This window comes from Ochotona princeps, chromosome 5, assembly GCF_030435755.1.
Source record: "Ochotona princeps isolate mOchPri1 chromosome 5, mOchPri1.hap1, whole genome shotgun sequence".
NCBI lineage: Eukaryota > Metazoa > Chordata > Mammalia > Lagomorpha > Ochotonidae > Ochotona > Ochotona princeps.
Genome location: NC_080836.1, coordinates 79,557,359 through 79,579,086, shown reverse-complemented (window position 1 = coordinate 79,579,086; position 21,728 = coordinate 79,557,359). Strand labels below are relative to the sequence as shown.

At 35.4% G+C, this 21,728-nt stretch overlaps 1 protein-coding gene across 1 annotated transcript in view; it reads right to left on the bottom strand.

The window, feature by feature from the left end:
• The window catches only part of PARD3B (par-3 family cell polarity regulator beta), a 1,014,759-nt gene that overhangs the window by 655,697 nt on the left and 337,334 nt on the right, over window positions 1-21,728 (bottom strand). The gene's annotated exons all lie outside the window — the stretch shown is intronic.

Sequence of the window (21,728 nt, the reverse complement as noted above, 5' to 3'; positions counted from 1 at the left end):
AGGACGATTGAAGTTTCCTTATCCCGAAGAGACCCCCAGATGAATCCCCCAAAATCACCGGTGAGCCTCAACTAGATGATGGTGCTTGCCTCTGTGATCCAGAGCGCCCGGTCCCATTAACGCTCCCTCCTCATATTACCCCACCTGAAGCTATGCCTTCTGCCCCTATTTTGTGCAACCCTGTTCTTAATTCAGACCATGTTTTTGATTGTGTAGAGAAGGCTAGAGTTCAATTGGCCCAGGAGACCGCCTCCTTTCGCGCGGTTCTCCAACAGAAACGTGATCGTTTACAATTACTTAAGGAATTGGGAGAATTGGATTCGGAACTCCAGAGGATGACTCATTTTGGTAATGATTCTGCCAAAGGCGCTAAACCAAAAAAGACTTTACATGCTTTTCTGGTCGCCCGCAGCAAAGTCAGGGCCACCATAGGCACTGATACAGCTGCCAGGACAATCCCTCTGAAGCAGCCGATGATGCCAATTCTATTCATCATGAGGAGGACAATGCAGCTTCTCACAAAAGGGACTCAGATGAGGAGCCCCTAAACAGTCAGATTCTGAGGGAGAGGAGCCCACAGATGCGGTGTCGGAACAAAACCGCTGAATTTGAAACACTTCAGGGAGCTTAAAGCGGCGGTTAACAACTATGGCCCCACGGCACCTTACACCCTCCTGCTCTTAGAGAATCTTAGCGCTGATTGACCTGCAATAATTTATATTTTTGGCCCGAGCCACCTTAAGTGGAGAAGATTTTGTTCTGTGGAAGACTGATTATGTTGAGAATTGTAGGGAAACCGCCCACCGCAATGCAGAGCGAGCCTCCAGCTAAAACCTGTTATAATTGTAAAGTCTGGCCATTTTTCCCGTGAGTGTTCCTCTCCCAGAGTGGTTAAACCCCCACCTAGTGGGCCTCTGCCCACGTTGTAAGAGAGGCAAATATTGGGCTGCTGAGTGCCACTCTAAAACAGATGCCCAGGGCAATCCCCTCCCAGTCAGGCAGGGTAATTTGCAGCGGGGCCAGCCCCAGGTCCCTCAGCAAAGATGGACCTTCGGGGCTGTCCAGCCCCAGACCCCAGTGTCTCTGGACTTAACCACACCCAGCCTCAAGGACCTAAATTTCTCTAGCTCTACCTCATAGCCCTAACCCCTAGCTGAGAGGGGCAAGGTAAGTAATAAGCGATTTAACATTTATTAAAACAACAACAAAAAAAGGAAACTTGTTCTGTAACTTGATTTAGCAATTATATATAAAAGCAATCTGATATAGAGTGTTTGCAGAGTGAACCAGCTGATAGCAGATGGCGATCATTCCTATGGTGAGTATCTCAAACTGTTCACATCAAAGGGACTATCACAATTCTCCAACTTCCAGCTATTATTTGTTGTTATTTAGATGCCTCATAGGAATCTAAGATTGATTTGGGATAAAATACTGTAACTCTAACTAAATTCATCGTGATCGGACACCATACATGTCATGTTTTCCATTTCTGCTATTGTCCTAATTTGGGCTCTTATCTGCCACCTGGCCTACTGTAACAGTCAGTTATTTGGTGTTAACTGTTGTGGCTTCTCTAGTTATCTTTTCATGCTATCATACAGTTTTTCTTTATAAAATCCAAATATATTTGTGACACATCATGATTACTAAAAATAGATATGCTGTTGTCAACAAAATAAAGCCCTTCACCACATGCTTTGGAATTGCTTCTGTAGTCTTCCTACTGCCATATACAACTGCTTTTTTTCTGAGTCAACAATCTCACACTCGTCTCTGATTTTGCTCATGTTCTCTTTTATTTATTTTTAATTTATGCCTTTTCAATGCTCAGTTTTCCCCTTTTCTAATTGTGCAAACATTTAAGTAGACTTCAAAACTTCAGCAATAACCACCTTCTTTCCAAATCTGTATGAGTTTTCCTATCATATTCTGCTTGGATTTGCCCAACATAATCTAAAGGGAGGCCAATTCTTTCAACTTCATCTCTGTTAAGAACTGGCTTATGATTCTATCACATATTTCTCTAGACTGTTGAATACTTTCATAAATTGGATACAGTGCATGATCATAGACAGGAATACTCTACGGTATTAAAAATGACCTCATACAAGTTTCCTTCTAATAGGAAAACTAACTCCCATCCCTTCATACTTGGACGATAAAAACATTCTAGCAAAATTGCTGAAAGTCTAATGAACCAGCACTGATTACATAGTCTGAGGTTTGCGAAAAAAATTCACAAGTGTTCTAAAATTCATCAAGGCTTATAAGAGATCACCAGTTTAGCCTCACTTATCTATTGCACATCTGCCTGACCACATTATCTCAGTGTTCAAGCATCATTTTTGCATTTCAATGTGGCATTCTTTCAGATTAATGCCCAAGATATTCCAGCTGCACGGCAAGTGAGTGAGTGGACACACAGGAATATTATGCATGGCTTGTATCATTGACACTGAGCAAAGGAAATGTGATTAGCACCAAATTGCATCTGACAGGGGAATCAGAAACCTGTCAAACACGATGACACGGATCCAATGTTTAGAAGGCAAAAGGGGGGATAAAGGAGCAGGGCAGCCTGGCATGGAGACAGCAATAAAACACAACAGCAATGATAAATTAATTCATTTACTTATGAAAAATTAGAGGCTTCCACACACAGCCCTCATTTATAATCTTGTCAATCTGGTTGAGTAAATAAAAAGGCTTGACAATACTACTTGGAAGCACAAGCAAGACAACGAAAATGCAAAAACTGGCTTCTTGGCCCGACTTTTAATCAAATACAATAATTGTGAACGAGTCATGCATCCTATTGAGAGGGAATTTTCATGAGAGGTTGCATTACTTCATGTGCTGTTTTGGTCCTGTTTTCTGTCCCTAAATGTAGAGCCATAAAGCTCCAGGGCAAGTGAGCATTCTGGTATTCTACTTAGTTACAAAGGATATTTAGATATTAGGATATCATAATAACCTTGCTCATTTACTTCTTGAAGACACTGAGAGAAAAATCATAAAAATGAACTTAGAGCCTGACACCGAGTGGTTAAAGACAGGTATTAAAAGTATCACTCTAGGAAGAGTGATTGCCAGAGTTGAAATCAAGCTCATCAAAAAAAGCACATATATCTTACCAGATATTTTAAAAATCAACATTCACTCATAATTCAGTCTCAAGATTTAAGGTTTGGATGACTCTGGAGACTTTTCTTCAGTCATGCCATAAGCTGGAACATGCACTAAGCACAAAATTATCTGCAGCTCTCTAATTGTTCTTCACACATACTTCCTCAAAGGGACTTTAGTATAGTATGTACAGAGAGAAGGAAAAAAAAAAAAACCTGTTCTTCTGTCCCCAAATAAACAAGACTATGGAAGACATAAGGCAAGCAATGCAGTCTGAAATGCACACAGCTGTCTAACTGGAGGAATTTTGGAAAGAAAATAGCACATTGTAATTTTTACTTGCATTTCCTTGATTAAGTAGTGATGTTGAAAATGCTTTCATTTATGTTGGCCATTTATATGTCTACCTTTGAGAAATATCTGGTTAGATTCATGACCCATTTTAATTTAAGAGTGAATTTTAAAAATGGAATCATTTGAGTTCCTTAAGTATTCTAAAAATTAAATCTTTGTCAGATGTATGGCTTGAAATTATTTTCTCCCATTCTGTAGGTTGTCTCTTCACTCTATTGATTCCTTTGCAATGCAGAACCTGTTGAGCTGTTTGATAAAATCATACAAATCAGTTTTTGTTTCCTGAGTTTTTGAGGTCTGATTAAAAACAACAACTTACCCATTCTAATGCCAAGTGTTTTTTTCTATGTTTTCTTCACACAGTTTCAAAGTTTCAGGTCTTGCATCTAGCCCTTTAATCCTTTCCAGCTGATTTCTATTTGTAGTGAGAGATTAAGGTCTATTTTTGTTTTTCTAAATATGGATATTTAATTTTCTGATACTTTCCATTGGAAAACAGCAGGGATTTTTCAAGCCATTATGTTGTCCTGTCACACACATGGGAGACCTGGAATGAATTTCCAGCTCTCTGATTTAGCCTGATCCAGGACGAGGCTTTGTGGACTTCTAGGTAGTACACCAGAAGATGGGAATTCTCCTCCTGTCTCTGAGGCCTATACATACATTCATATATAAATTTTAAAACCATAAGTAATATAAAAGTATATAGCTGGTTACATACATGGAAATGGAAGGTGCAATGCACTGTGTCTGCAAGTATGTGAAAATTCAAAAGCTCATTTGAGTGGAATAATGACAGTAGGATCAGACAGATGATGTGATACAACAAAGTAAGATGTTAACTATAAAATCTAGGTATTAATAAGTCTTTACATTTATTAAAACTTTTCTGTATATTTGACATTTTCGGTATATTTGACCAAAAAAACAAAACTAGTGTGGGGTAGAGAAGTAATGATAATTAGCTTTATAAGAAGACTAGGTATGGCAGGACCAAGGATGGTGAGTCACAAGGGTCTTGGGGCCCGGAAAAGTAACCAGAGACATGGAGAGGCTGTGAATCATTGGCACTAGGCATAACACATGTAACAGATAGACATGCTTCATCTCCAGACATGAGATTGGACCAGGCAAAACAAAAATGACAAACTGCTTCAGAAAAGCCAAATTACAAGCAACATCTATAAAAATTATATTATAGTTTACACCTCTGCAAAAAGCAAAAAAATAAAGAACATTTTCTATGTGTGGTTTCAGAGTATGCCTAGCAAAGAAATATTTCTCCGAGACCACTCTCCAGCATTATAATGTTGTACAAACAAGTTTCCTGTTTGTAATGTTTACAAACAAACATCTTTCATTTTATGTTAAAGATGTTCTTGAAGGAGACATTCAGGGTATATATTTTACACATTTTTCCCAGCCATTTAAGGAAGCATGTATATGTTCTTATTTTCATATGATTCTAGAAAAACTCCCCTTATGTCATAATGCCTGTGAAATAAAAATTAAAAATCCCAGGCAAAAATAGCACTGCTAGCTTTAATTATTTTTGTAAACTTTATTAATAAACTTTTAGTTGCTTTAGTTGCTTTAACCTATATTACAACTCCCTAGAAATTAATCCAAGAAAAATACTTTCACCACTCAATATTATAAAATCAGATATTTAATTGGATAAAATCAATGAAAGTCAATCACTTCAGTATCACTACTACCAGAGTTCATTAAGGAAGAATAATACCTTGTATTAGTCAGTATGCACAAAACATTTATAACTAGTCCCCAACAGCCTTTCAGATCTTAAAACAATTAGTGTCTATTTGGATAACAAACGAAATGTCCTGAATATAAGAAAATACCCGTAATTGGCTACACCGTCATTTATTGTGTTTCTCATACAAATTAGAAGCAACAATTGTAAATTAGTAGTACTCTATCCCTAATTTCATTTTCTTTCCCCAAATTTCATATTATACCTATGATGTCAAAAACTAAAGTCCTGGAGAGCAAAATGGTAGAATAAGGTGAGGACCTATTAAAACAGAGAAGGATCAACAGGGGAGGTAAAGAGGGAGAATGATTCTGGAAAATAAGAAAGGATAGGCCAATGGCAAAGGGACACCTGGAGACCAATAGACACTGTCATGCAGCAGAGACTGAAGAGCTGTCCTGCAGCAGCGAACAGACATCCCAGCATTGATCGGAGCTTGACCAATGGTCAGGCTGGAAGGGGAGATCACTAGGAATGCAGGAGTTAAATCAAACCATGTAATTACAGGTTGCACTGATTTTTAAAAATCCAATCAAGTATAAGCAGAGTGGTGGAGCTTTTTCAGATGTGTGTGAGAACAGGGTGGATTTCATGGCCCAGACACCCACCAGTGCCACAATGGGTGCCATTTTGCATTCTGCAGTAAAGTCCCTAGAGGACAAAAGCAAGCTGTGCATGCAATAATCCAAGGGAGAACTCAGTTCTGATGCATCACATTGAACTAGTCCCACTGGAAAATAAAACCAACTTGATGTCCCATGGTTTCCATTCAAAACAGGTTCAGGTGGCCACCAGACTACTGGCAGTATGCCTAACTTCCAGCAGGTTCCAGCAAGAAGAGGAAAGGAAAAAAATTCCATGCAATAAGCAAAACATAAGGATTATGGCTATTCCTGAAGACACAGTAAATGAAGTTTGGTTGAAAGATATATTTAAAGACATAATAAATGATAACTCTCTCAACATGGAGGAAGAAAGGGGAACCCAAATACTGGAAGGGCAAAGAATCCACAATAGACTCCACCAGAAGTGATCCTCACTGCTCATCATAATGAAGCCTTTTTCTGTTCAATATTAAGAAAATTTACTTAATACATAAGTTAAAAAAGACAATTAATTTACAGCGGAACACCAATCAGACTCACAGCTAAACTCTCAGAGGAAACATGATAGGCCAGAAGAGAATGCAGTGACATATTCCAGATTCAATTGGTTCAAATGACATTTCAACTAGATATGCTCAGTGAAATAAGCCAGTCCTAAATGGACAAGTATCATATGCTTTCTCTAATATAAAATAAGCTTCATGCATGTACAAATCAAATAGATACATAGGTAAGCACACATATACATATATTCTCATAGACAAACTGTACAATGATTAGAAAAGTGAAGATGTGTTGCAGTATGCATCTCTACTCCCAAATAAAAGGAGGACTCTCAATTAATAAGTTAAATATATCATGACAATAAGATACTAGATTTTCTACCATTTCCTATGCCTACAATGCCATGATACACTTAAATAACATATTTTTGGACATGTGACAGTTGGTGAAGGACTATACTATTGTAATAATAAGAGAAATGGTGTGTGTGTTTGTGTGTGTGTATGCATGCACATGTGTGTGTATGCATGCATGTGTGTGTGCGTGTGTGTGTGTGAATCACAGAATGAGATGGGGAGAAGGAGGGGAGAGAATCTCTATACCAACAGAACCATATCATGGAAAACAATAACAAGAAAATACAAACAAAACAAAACAACAAAAACAAGCAAAGTCCTGGCAGTATTTACCATTTCTATAGCCCCACAGAGCTCCTGATCTAGTAAATCTACTTACATTTTCAATTCCCTTGGACAAAGAGCTCAGTATCAACTTTTCTTTCTCTTACTTTGAACCCTTAATAACACATCAGTCATGAACATCCCAAATAGAAGCTACCATGGATTGTCCTTGCAATATCAAAAGGTACTTTTATCATGTACAATCTGGCACCCCTAGATGCATTTATATCATGTCATTTCTCAGCTAAAAATCATTCCATGGCTTTTCATCCTGCACAATAAAAGCACTTTTCTAAAATAACCTAGAAGGCCATAGTTGATGTACCCACTTGATTGAGTCCTCATCATCTGCATGGCTTTGGATATCACACTGGTCGGAACTCAGCTGATGACTTTCCTTTAACCTGTCCTCAGGTTCTACCTTTCTCCTAGTCTATCATTCTCCACAACACTTGCAGTCATTCTGTGAAATGCTATGTACTCATTTACTTCCTTTTTTAAAGAGACTATTGCCTTGGATAAATTGATAGTGATCTATGAACAGGATTTTTAATCCATGTTCATTGCTCTGTACATCCTTTATATCCAGAAAAATACTCGAAACTTCTTGGAATCCAGAAAATACTTGTCAAATGAATGATGTGAAATTCAATTTATATGAAAAAGTAGAGAAGAATGACTTAACATCATAAAACCTAACCATATCTGAAATGAATTATTTATGTAAATGCTCAGAAATTAGAAATCAAGTTCTGACATTCCTACTCATTAAGGGAATTTTAGGAACAAATGGATAAATTAGTCCTAATGACAGTTTGCCCACAGAGTCTCATTTATTATGTAAAAATTCTGTATTTTTAGACACTGAAAATATTTTCTAAATTAAGATTTTTTTTCATGAAGTCTTCTGGATTATGTGTGATTTAAAATACAATTGCCCTCATGGAAATACAATGCTAACTTTAACAAATCGCTATAATAATTTTTGAAGATTTATTTTACTTAAAGCGGGAGTAATAAAAGAGGAAACGGAAAAAAAAAAAATCTTCCATCTGCTGGTTCACTCTCCAAACGGCCATGATGCCTAGGCTGCACCAGGCCACAGTCAGGAGCCTGGTTCTCCATTCAGGTCTCCATGCAGGAGCAGGGACTGAAGGACTTAAGTCAACTTAAGCTAATTTCCTAGGTACAACATCAGAGAGCTAGACTGGAAGTAAAGAAGCTAGTATATGAACAGGAGTCCATAAGCTGATGCTGAATTGCAGATAGCAGCTTAACAGTCTGAGACATAACATTAGCCACATCTACAGCATTTTATATATGATCAGCTATTTTATTTATGTGACTTGATCTGTCCTTACATTATTTTATCTACTGAAATTTAAGCATGAATATTTTGAAACTCTATTTGTTTTTCTAGAATAACTTCATTATTGTATAACAGTAGAGAAGTCTGTGTATGATTAGGAACTACTTGAGAACTTAAAGTTCACATTTAGAATTCAAAATAGCCATGTGTTTTATATACAAATATAGATGAAGGAATGAAAGTGACAGTGAAATATGACTTTCTGCTGCAGAAATGCATAAAGTATTCTTTCTAAATGAAAATGTTTTACATGAAAAGCATTATTTGGCTATCACTCGACCCTATTTTCTTATCTTGCAAAATAAAGTCTCCTGACTTTCCTTTCAACAATCATTGTAAAAGTATTTTCAATAGATGTTTGTGCCAACATGTCCTGTTATCACAGTATTTTAAACCATTTCAATCTCCCTTAGCTGAAGTCATGTATAAAATAGCTACTAGAGTTGGAATTAACCATGCAAACCTTCAAGGCCCTTACAGACCTGTCACTCAGCTTTCTACCAGTCCAATTCATAGCCACAAACCGCAAATGAATTTTTAATTATTCCATATTTGACTTTTACAATGCTTTCAGACAAGCAATTATGGAAGGCATTTTATTTGTCTGATGTCATTAATATGCATCAGTGACAATGAAACCACAGAAAACACAGTTAATGGGTATCTCCAGTATTAACTGTAGACTTAAAAAATGCCTGAATGTGGAGTTTTTAGGAAGCCCCAAACACTGTGTGCAATGTCAGGCATATGATTTAGAACATTTGATATTTGAGAATTTAAATTCCTTAAAATGCATTTACTGATGGGCTTATGCATTCGGGAAGTAGTTTTATTCCATTTAACAGAAATTTGCCTGTACTTTTCATCCATATCTGAAAAATTTATATATTTTATTACACATGTTACATATGGATTGCTAAAATCTCATAATATGATGACTACTACAATATTCTTAATCCAAAATGTCCTTAAATGATGCATGACAGTTAATAAGCATCACAATTATTATCAAAGGAATAATGGAAATTAATCATAAATGGTAAAAAATAATACAACTTCATTTAGGGGGACAGCTTCCCTAGAAAGGGGACTTTTCTAAAATTAAATTAAGTTTTATTAATTAGAAAGTTTATTAAGTGCAGAATAGATCTGTTGATGGAATGAAAGGAAGTTGATATAACTTACTTGGAGGAAAAAATGGGTGAGAAAAAAGACCTTTAAAGGAAGTAAGTTCACATAGCAAATTTAAAAGGAGTTAGCTAACAATGTTTTCTGCTCCCATTAAGAAAATGTATTCCAGATGTGTCAAGTGTTTCCCAGGCTACCCCTCAGAGGTACAACAAGGGTGCACATTAAGAGCAGAAACAATTGCCTCAGTACCTTGGCAGCTCCAATCCACAGAAATCTAAGTAGCTAAGCAAACAGGAATCACCCAGAATTTCTGCCCTCTGTTTTCATGGATTTTGGCATTTATCCCTTAGTGTTTGACACCACTTCGAGTACTGTAGCCTAGTACAAGTCCATCTTTTGCAGATCTCCTGGGCTAGAGGCCAGTGCCAGGAGGAGTTGAGCAGACTGGGTTAGCAGGGCTGGACTCATCTATTGAAACACCTGTGGATCCCCTCTTCCTAGGTTCTCCCACACTGCAATCCACACTCCTGCTGCAGGCTCCTTCATTCCTCTTGTGTCTGCCTTTCAAACCTCACTTGGCTTCTCTCTGCACATTTAGTGCTAATCTGGGTACCACCAGTTCCTGCTTCCAGTTTTGTATGCTGAACTGGTAGAAGGGGCCATGTCTGTAGGGAGGTTTGCCCTGGCTCTTGAGCCATTCTTGTGTGATAAACCACTTATATTTCTTTGGGAGGTAACACCTTATCCACCACTCCTTATTAGAATCTGCTCTCGTAACCATCTTTCTAGTCAAATTCCATTGTGGATTGTTTATTTCAGTTTCTTCCTCCTTCTAGTCTCTCTTCCTTTCTCTACTTTTGCTGCCATTAAACAGAAAGAAGAGGGTGCAACTTACATTCAGAGGAATTTCAATTGAATTTTCAAAAGTGGCTTCTGACTTTCTAATGTTTACCACTGCTCACAGTAGAAGCCTACAGAGGATAACTATATAAGAGGATGCAGAGCTTCAAGTTTACAGCCTTGGCCAGTGACTTTTCAATATCTCAGAAACTTTTTCATGGTACCTTTAGGCTACACAGAATTATCCATGTCCCCAAAACTTGGCAGTCATCTGTGAAAATAATACACATGAAATGAATCCAAAACAATTTTTCTGCTTAATTCTTAATTCATGAGTAGCCATAACTGCTAATGAATCAAATGGATATGCAGAGTGAACACAGAATCAGCACATATCAAACACCAACACCCTCATTTTCTGATCTACATGACACATGCTTTGTGCTATAGCAACTGATAAAAATTCAGTTTTGCAAATGTATTACATCATAAAAAAGGAATTGAAAATGACATAATAAATTGAGGTACTGTAGGCTGGAAGCTACTGTTCTGTTCCATAGGCTACTTCAGAGAGAACTGCAGTTGTGAGCAGTTTCATATACATTATAGCTCCACCATGTCTCTGGTCATATTACACCGATATTGCCCTCAGGAGAGGAAATGGAAGCCATACTACACAGTATTTAAATGGCTCCAACTTGGAATCTGATTGCATAGGTAAAGATGCTCTCCAGCTGTAAAGCAGAGAACATGTACCTTTGAGGAATGCTGCACAATGTTTCTCTTAAAGATTATGGGGTTTGGGGCCCAGCAAGGTAGCCTAGTGGCTAAAGCTCCTCGCCTTGAATGCAGCTCTCATATGGGTGCTGGTTCATGTTCAGGTGGCACTGCTTCCCATCCAGCTCCCTGCTTGTGGCCTGGGAAAGCAGTTGGCCACTGCCCAAAGTTTTGGGACCTGGGACCCTGCACCCCACGTGGGAGACCTGGAAGAAGCTCCTGACTCCTGACTTCAGATGGGCTCAGCTCCAGCTCTTGTGGCTACTTCGAAAGTGAATCATCGGACGGAAGATCTTCCTCTCTGTCTCTCCTTCTCTCTGTATGTCTGACTTTACAATGAAAATAAATCTTGAAAAAAAAAATACAAGTTTATGGGATTTTCTGCACTGAGTATCTGTGGAAACCAACGATAACCTATCATTTTTATACTGTGCTTAAACATGGAATATAGAGAGTAACGAGTTAAAACTTCTCCTATTAAAAGCATTAAATAGAGTTCTGAATGTTTATAACATTATGAGAAGTTAAATATTTACAAATTTCATTTTATCAACATGATATTCATTTTATCTGTAGACTGAATTACCACTAGTAGGCTGAATTCATCTCCATGATAAATGATAATAGCCCCATTGACAGCCATCATGTTAACGCTTCCAAACACCTATTTGTTATAGTTAACATTCAGTTAGTCAAGAGAATATGCAGGAATTCTTACAATTGCAAAACACAGGAACTGAAACCAAATAGAGTCTACAGTACTGCTGCATAATAAAAAAAAACAAAAACAAAACTCAAATGTTCCCCCTTATCGTCTCCAATATTTTCATGTGGTTTCATTTCTTCGCTATCTGCAGATGAAACTTTGACAGATTTGCAAATAACCAGCGTAAATGGCAAAAATGACCAATGGCAGGTCATGAGATCAACTCCTAATTGTTCTTAATGAGTGTATCATTTTAAACAAATCTGCTGCTTGATATACAATTAAAATGACAATTATTAGCACTTGTAAAATTTGTCAAGTCTGTCATTAAATGTGTTTATGCTAGAAAAAGACTTTTAAACACAAAATAACTATGGAAATCAAGAAAGGAATAGAATGGATCCATAAATATTTAATATGACAAGTAATAAAAGCAAACGCTAGGTCAAATATGCATGCCATTCTACTGGATTACCCCTTTAAGGCACTGTAGGGAAGATGTAAAGGCATGAAGATATGTGATTAAGGATTTCAATAACTTCACTCTGAATTTACATGAAACAACAGTTAGTAGCATCAGCTCTGAATCTACTGTATTAGCTTCAAAATTATCACATTCCTATAATTTTTAAACCAAAATGCCCCAAATTTTGGCCTTTCCAGAGGAAAAAAATTATTTGGATAAACTGAATGAAGACTAGGAGCCTAGAAGCCTACGAACATTTACCCTCGAATCTTCATCTTTTAATTGTAAATGCATGTACATATTCATTTGTCTAAATGTTTTTCTAAAATTTTGCATAAATGTGTTTAAAAATCATTATAAATATTTATTGAATTACCAAGGTGCAAAGGCCAAACAAAATGTATACATATTTAAGTATACAATATCATATGCTACTACATGTATATGTTGTAAACGATGCTTATAATCAAGCTAATTAACATATTTTTCTTCTCACACAATTACATGTATTTTTTTATTCTCTCAATCTTTATCTAAACTTTTGCTATGGTCAGATGTCCTAGGTTCAACTTTGCCTTTTTATTGACTTTTGCAAGCGTCTATAATTTTCTTAAAGTTCAAAAAGCAAAAGTTGAAATGTATACTCAATACATCTGTCATTGCATAATAGGATTATTTCTGGGCCAAGATGCAAACATCTGGACATATTATTCCTTTATGAAATGGAGAAATGTTTGTAAAATCAAAAGAGAATTTTCCGTATTACTGAATATCTGTTGATTGAATTCTGGCACTCAAAATGATATCGGAAACAAAAACATAATCAGCATGATAATTTCTAATTACTGTTGTTCTAGATTTTCCTATGTTCAGGTGAACATCATTTTCAACAGGAAGATCATGTATGTTGATAACCATAATGGCAGTTCTCAAAACTGAGCACTTAATATTAAAACTGGAACTGAGCTGAGTACTTCCAATACAAGATATCAATGAATTATTTAATTTCCTTTTTAGCTGGAATCACCGGATCATCTACTCCAACTCCCTGCTTGAAACAACTGCTTTGGTACAACAAATCATGGCCTCCAAGCCACTGCCTTCCGTGTACCTTTGCTTGTTCATTTGTTCTTTCATTTACCTCAGGTGTTCTGAACATTTCTTTGCTCGACACTTGAAATGCACAGATACACAAGCAAAACTAAAGTGTGAATGAATACTATGAAAGAAAAGTGATAATCTAGCAGCAACCAAGCACTATAATTAAAATGGTAACCTCTATTTAATATTAAATAATGAATCTTGTACTCTTTTACGGAGTCAATTGGTCAGGGGAATAATCTGACGTTCTAGTTCAATTTGTTAAACTTGCTTTTTCGTACAAATGTGTTAATTTATTAAATGGGATTCAATTTCATCTTCAATGAAAAAAATGCCAGATCTGGAGTAAGATATATTGTCATCGCCTGAATTTTGACAAAGAAAATGACTTCTCTGAAAAATTTCATATTTGAGATAATTCCTGAGTTGATAGTCATAAAGGTAGATGCTGTATTTGCCTCCTTTAACCCATTTTCAACCTATTGTTTTAAGGCTTCACTAAGGGTTGATAAATACCATTGTATGGGGCAATTTAAGGCTAGGGCAATAACCTTACGCATGAACATTTCCCAGACTTGCATGAAGCTGTTGAGGGCCTTAGATAATTGATACCACAGTTGTGATAAATACAGACATTTCACCTAAGTCTCCTTTACTTCATAACATAGAGACTGACATGATAAGAGCTCTATTTCGGGAAGGATAAGTACATTTTAGGTTTTAGAAGAGGGACTAAAGTAGTTGATACAAATTGGCTGATACCTTAAGTTGATAATTGGCAGTTACTCTGGTGTATCCTTCAGGAATGTTTCACTACAGTATATTTTTAAAAATTTTTACTTTCCATTATTGTATGTAAGTGATCACTTGTCAGTGTTCCAGATGTATCTTAGCTAAAATCAGTGAATGCCCTAACGTAGTTGGTTTTGAAGCCTGTACATTTGGTATTGTTTAGCCCTTAAGCTTTCGCATCTCTTAGCACGGAGGATGAAGAACGCTGTACATTGTTGGTTAAGGGTCTGTACATTTAGACCAGATTTGTATTTGCACTGTCAGTATGGCAAATGAGTGACAAAAATGTTAAGACACTATTAGAAAATTTTTTATTTCTATTTTTTTAATTCAGCTTACACCATGCCTGATAATGATACCTCATTGTATTTACATTTTGTTTTGTTAAGGATTCTTAGGAATCAATGATTAAGGAATCTTAACATGTATTCAGGTTTCTCTTACTTTTTTTGCTATCGCTAGAGTCTCTTACATTAAATGCTCAAAGAAATCCTTTAAATCATTTTAATCTATTTAAATCATTATGAATGGGACAATACTAAGAGGCTAAGAAAACCTTATATTATTGTGACAGGTTGGTAACAATACAATTTGCAGTGAACTCCATGGGTATCACAAACAGAGAAAAGGGAACTATTGAGAAAATCCTTATTAGCAATAATTCTGGGAAGTATGTCAAAACAGTCATAAAACAATGAAAAAGACACAATTCTAAAAACAGGCATAGATTCAACTTGAACTCTATAAAACCAAGGCCTAGGCTGAGCCCAATGTGTTGCCTGCATTGCTATAAAAAATGAAACATTAAAATTCTATGGTAAGAATAAATTCCTCTGCATTATCAGCAGGGTGCTCTAGAAAAATTAGCTATACTGCAAATTTTCCTCCAGAGGGATTTTTATTACATAATATAATTTACATTCAAATGAAGATGTAAATGTAGGAGTTGTACTAAAATTTAAGATGCATAGGCAGGACCTAGAAGCATGAGCTCATTGATTCAGATCATCCACCACATTACTTTCTCTAGTATTTTCCTAGCTTTTACAAAAGCTTAAAACATTTCAGTTTTCACAGGGAATATAATCTTGGCTTCTGCTTTTTTATATATTCATGTTTCTCTAGAGAAATGCAAAAATTTCTAAATAATGCTTATTATCTTTAAATAGCATACATTCTTCAAGATACCTTCCTCAGGCCAGCAAACTGGCACAGTAGGTTAAGTTGCAGCATCCCATATGCACCATGGTTCAAATCCCAGCTGCTCAACTTCTGATCTAGCTCAATGCTAATTCATCTGGGAAAGAAGTAGAAGACAACCCAAGTGCTTTGGGTCCTGGACCCACATGGGAGACCCGTAGGAAGTTCCAGGGTCCTGCTTTCGTTCTGGCTCAGACAACGCCACTGTAGCATCTTGGGAGGAAATCAGGGGATGGAATATATATCTATCCCTGACTCTGTCTCTCCTTCTCTCTATACTCTGCCTTTCAAATAAATACAACCTTGTAAACAAAATATATTCATCAGGACCCCAATTCTAATACTTCAGGGAACTATTGCAGATTATGCAAAATGCCTGGCAAAAACACAAGTTGGTGACCACGTTACAAAGAAAGTTTCCTCTGTAGCTGGAAGTCAGGCTAAATATGACAACAAATTTTGAACTTACTCCTTTTATAAATATTAGTTAGATAGCTAATATATCTGTGAAATTGTAGTTATTAAACAGAACAATGCCTGCTAAATTACCAACATAAGAGAAGGCCCTGAAATTACAGACTAGACACCCCATTGAGCAAAACACCATGTGTTTGCTAGTTAATAATAAGGTCCAATTGCCCATATACACAACTGGCATGGGAGGAGAATTCGCTCTCTCCCAAACTCATTCATTTACACACATTCCAAAAAAGGGAGAAAACAAAGGAAGAAAGAGGGTTTTGGCAGTGGAACTGCAATTTTTACATTGTACGTGACAACAGAGCTGTTTTGCTACTTCAAAGCATGGAAAGTCTGAGTCTAAATGAGCTGCTTTCTGACGGAGACATGGACTCAATATTCAAGTACAGAGAAGACAAGGAACAGAGTTCATTGTACCTCCTGACCCATTGATTTCTGTGACTTCCAAAGAATCTATTGCCTGCTGTACATTCAGCAATAGAAGCATTTAAACACACCAAATGAAGACTAAAAGATGGCACTGTACGAATCACAAACTCTAACCAGGAATTTTTCCATGTACTAACATTTAGCAAAGTCACCCCTGCCAAAAGTAATCTAATGGGCATACCTCTCTACCATCCTGTGTCCTTTGTCTTCTACTCATTTTGAAAGGTGTCTGAATTTGCATTTTGTTAGATTGATCCTGGCATTTTACTCTTACACATGTTTTCCTAGCTTGCTTCTCTGATCACTGACATAACTGTTGTCCATTTCCCGGAATGTTCTAAGAAGTTAAAAATTGCTGGGAATCTGCCACTGCTACTCAAAAGCCATTTATACACATTACACACACACACATATGTATGTATGTATATATGTGTGTGTATACACATATATCCTATATATATACCATATATGTGTGTTTATATATAAGTATATATGGTGTATATACTATATATAAAACACATAAAATACTATATATGCATAAATATGATATTTGTATACTATATATGTATATTATACATGTTACTTATATATTTGGAGGAAATATACTATAGATATACTATATATACTATATACCTGGAAAAATATAAATTATATATAGTATATAATATATAACATACACTATATAATATGTGCTATATCATATGTAATAATTGATAAATATATGCATATATTATGTATTTAATATATAACACTAAATTGTGTTATATATACTATGTATTACATAGTATAACACATAGTATGTATATTGCATATTGAATATATAGCACACATATATGTTATAAATATATAAATACTATATGTGTGTATAGTGTATAGTGTATGTATACTATATATACTCCATATATACACACATATATAGCATATATACATATACAGCATTTAACTCATTTAAAATGTGTTGTGACGTCATTCATTTTGAGTAAACAGCTGTCCAGTAAAAGCTACTGTTCACAATACACTCCTCATGTCCTCGCTTCCCTTCACTCTACCTGCTAGTATTTCCCCATTGTATCCATCACAGGGCCTGCCTCATTTACACCAGATACTGGGATCTCTTCGGCCATTAGATGCTGAGAGCATGTGTTCCTCAAAGTTGTTCCAGGTAGAAAATAATTCCCCTCTTTTAAAAATATTAATGCATCCTTTATTAAGTTTTCAAAATAATTATATTCACTGATCCAGAATGTATTACATTGATATATTAGAATATTTTACCTTAGGATTTTGAAACCAATGAACCAGTAACAAGTCCACACACTACAGGAGATAAGCTTAATATTAATATTTTGGGCATCATGCTTGTGGATCCAAAATCACATAGAATAGTTCTATATTTTCTTAGAAATTGAAAAACAATGTATTTAACATCCTAATCAGCTAAAATTTTAAAAATTAAAGCCTTTTGTGGATTTCATGATTTAAAAAATGTGAAAATTGAAAGTATTTCTGTAGCCATAATATATAGGGAAATATAATCTGATAATAGAAAAGTAACATCTAAACTGGATGTAAAAATCCACATTAAGTGGAAGAATGATTTGTGGCAAACAAATTATATAAGCTGTTCAAAGGTATTTGATAAGGTCTCCTGGAAGGAGCCATAAACGAAAATAAATACCCTATAGGTCAGTGTTAGATATCTGGAGTGTATTATTAACAGGTTACTTTTTTTTTTATTCAAGGCAGAAATTCAGGACTGAAAGCAGCTTTCCATCACAGCAGTAGTTAGAGATGGTGAGGATCAATATTTGAATTAACACGCTTAATAGCGATTACGTTTTTTTTATTACCACTGGTTGAGTAGTGATAAAACTAAATTATTTTAATTAGTAAATCTATCCTAGTCTGTGAGGAACACAGAAATAATTTAACAAAAGAAAGTCATAAATACTCTCTTAAAACTTCAACAAAGAGCAAAGTTGAAATGAACTTAAAGAGCCATAAAGCAGTTATTTGGAGGAAAAAGACCAAGAGCTCCTATTTTTCTAAAGCTGCAATGTACTTTGACGGGAAGATGTCAAAACCCTTATATGTGGTGCAGATCAATGCTTGGCTTTCAAGTAGCATTCAATAGCAAATGGGATACTCCAGCACAGAGAAATTACAGAAAGTAGTCCGACTGACAATTATGAATTGACAGCCTAATGAATAATCTCAGCTCTGAGTACAGGTTGGTCACATAATTTTAAAGAAGGTTCTTTAGAAACCGAAAATGTAGCTCTGTAAGTCTCCTCTATTTGCCATAGGTTTTTAAGGTTTTAGCTTCAACAAAGCTAAATGACGTCTAGAGGCAAAAATAAAATTTACATATAAAAGGCCACTACAATGATTGCCTATTTTAAAGAATGAAAATGTAAAAAGGAAGAAATGTAGAAAATCGAACCATATTAATGCTCCAATTTATTCCAGATCAATAATAAAAGAATGAGGGATTTTTTTTCAGGAAATTAAAATTTGTCAAGCAATTCAGAATTCTCCTATAAAATTTACAAACTTCTAGTGTGTGGAATTCATAATTTAGCACATTAGCTAATATGTGGCTATATATAAAACATACAAATAGATGCTATATCCTGAGGCTTGAATTAGTACCAAGAAACTCACAAACATAACACAGTGTGTCGAGAAGCCTGGTACCAAAACATGAACTACTGACCATTGTGTACTCTTCCATCGATCATATGTTAGAAACCAATATTTGCATTTATCTCACAGTTGAGAAATAAGAAAACCTATTTATTTTATTCAACTTTTTGATGCTTGGGTTCAAGCTTCTCCATCTTTGTATCACTATATCAACCACGTTATTTTTCAGCTATACCACGTAAACTAAGCAGCTGGCAATATCCTGCATTTAAATCTGAAGGAACTCGCTTAAAATTTAGAAGTATCGTAATGACCTAAGGGAAAATAACTCCATTGGTTTACATGATTGAACTGTGAATATCAATATTACCTTTATACTAAATGACAGTCTAAAAGCAATTCACCCATTCTGTAATGCTCTCTGTGTCCTTACCAACTATGATTTTAAAAACATCTGGACCATCAGTAGTACCACTGGCTGACCACAAAGCAAAAGTACTGGAAAATAGTGCCTGGAATTCAAGAGTTAATGCAGGATAGAAAAGAGGTTTGTTTGTTTATTTGTTTCTAAGCAGAATATTTCCTTTAAAATTTCTTGCAACCGTAGAAGTAAATAGAACACCATTTAAAGACATCTAGCTTCTCAGAGAATATCACTTCATTCTTACAATCCATATTTTAATTTCAATTAATTATTCAATCTAAGCCCCAGGATGATGGGTAAAGAATAATGGTCAAGTGAGACCTATCTTCAATTTCCACTATTCTAAAAAAAATTAATTCTTTTTATATAGAATAAAGTGAAAATAGCTCCTAAAACAAAGGACAAGCAATGACCAGTTTCTGTTGTTTGTTTAGTAGCTTTACTATTTCTACCATTTTGAGTATAAAGCTCAGTTCATTAATATGTTTTCAAGTTTGCACAATGATCATTACTATCCATTTCTAGAATTCCTCATCCTTTCAAGCCAGGAAACAGTTTTTTCTTCAGTCCTTCATTATCTACAGAAATCTCGTTGCTGGTGACGCCAACATTTACCAGGTGTTTTCAAGTTTTCATTATCTTAAAGAGCATAGATAGTCTTTGTTCTCCACTTGCCATTGCTGCTTGATTGAATACCACAACATTGCAATTAAGAGACAGAAAGCACTGATCAATGTTCTTTTGATAAATATCCGGCTTCTTTCTTTGAACTATTCTCAGTATTAAGTTGATCCCCTTGAGGTGACTTAAGCATCAAAAATCAGAATTTTAACAAGGAGCTCTTGTGGTGATACAAATGTTCTGCAACTTGACTGTATCAATGTCAACATTCTTGCTGTGATACTGTGAAAAAAATTTTCAAGATGTTGTCATTAGGGGAAATTCATTCAGGAATACACAGGATCTTCCTGTATTATTTCTCACAACTAAAGATGATTTGAAAATTATCCCAAATTTTAAAAAGTACAATTCAGAAAAATAGGCACATTAGCTTTTCAGGGCTTGACCATTTGGTTTATTCTCTCTACTTCTAATAATCTCTCCATTTCAGAATCCTCAAAAATAAAAATGGTTTTTAAAGTTCAATAGTTTTCCTTGTACATGGATTATATTTATGCAACTACTTTCCAACGCTCCTTAGTCCTCCCAACTTTTAATTCAGGGTACTTTTACCAACCTCCGAAAAACTCCTTATAAAGACCAATACACCAGACTCTATAAATTCAAAGCCTCTCCTGATATTTCCATCCTAATATTGAAAACAAAACTGAGAAAACTAAATTGTAGATAAATTTGTGAAGATACTATAAATATACTTGCTAAGATTTTTACAAAATACTCAGAAAATGTATGAATATTGTTCCTATTGATAATACCAATATATAATTTCTAATCATTTTTCTTATTAATGGATTCCCAATCTTTCTTTTTCTTAAAGATATAATTAACACCCAAGGGTGTTCAGGCTCTTGTATGTAAAATGATCTAGTGCATAAAACCCAAGCAAATGCTCCCATATAACTTAAATCATGTCTAGTATCAGTATAACAGCTCATACAATAGAAATATCATGTAGATTTTATATACTGTCTGGGAATGATGGCAAGAAACAAAGTATGTGCTGAATAAAAAGTTTTTAAATAAGTTTTTAGTCTCATGACAGAATCAGAAGACATGGAAGGCTCATGATTGTACATGTATTCTTTTTTTTAATTGATGCTTGAATATGAATTTTATATTTTTATTAATTATATTGCATTATGTGACAGTTTCATAGGCTCTGGGAATCCCCCCTCCCCATGCCCCTCCCCCCTGGTGGATTCCTCCACCTTGATGCAGCATTACAGTTCAAATTCAATCAAGATTCTTTCCTTGCAAACATATACCAAGCATGAAGTCCAGCTACTTATTGTCCAGATGGGTTGAACAGTTTCTTGGGGAGACCATTTCTGGTCTGAAGTTAGAGCTGGTAGAATATCATCACAGTCAATTAAGAGTCCCAATATAACATCAACAGCAATTTGCAATATTATGGAATTGACATGGTTTTTAGTAACCAGTATGTTAAAAAAAAAAAAAAGCAAGTCCTAACCACAACCTATGATTAGCTCATTGACATTTCAATTTTAGTTCATATACAGGACCGGACCGGCTGCTATATACCTTAAAATGGCTATAGGGTAACATTCAGCTGTCTCGTGTCTATTTCATTTTAGTATTTAGTCATTTGTTGTGTTGAAGTATAATTTTGTTGATCTTGG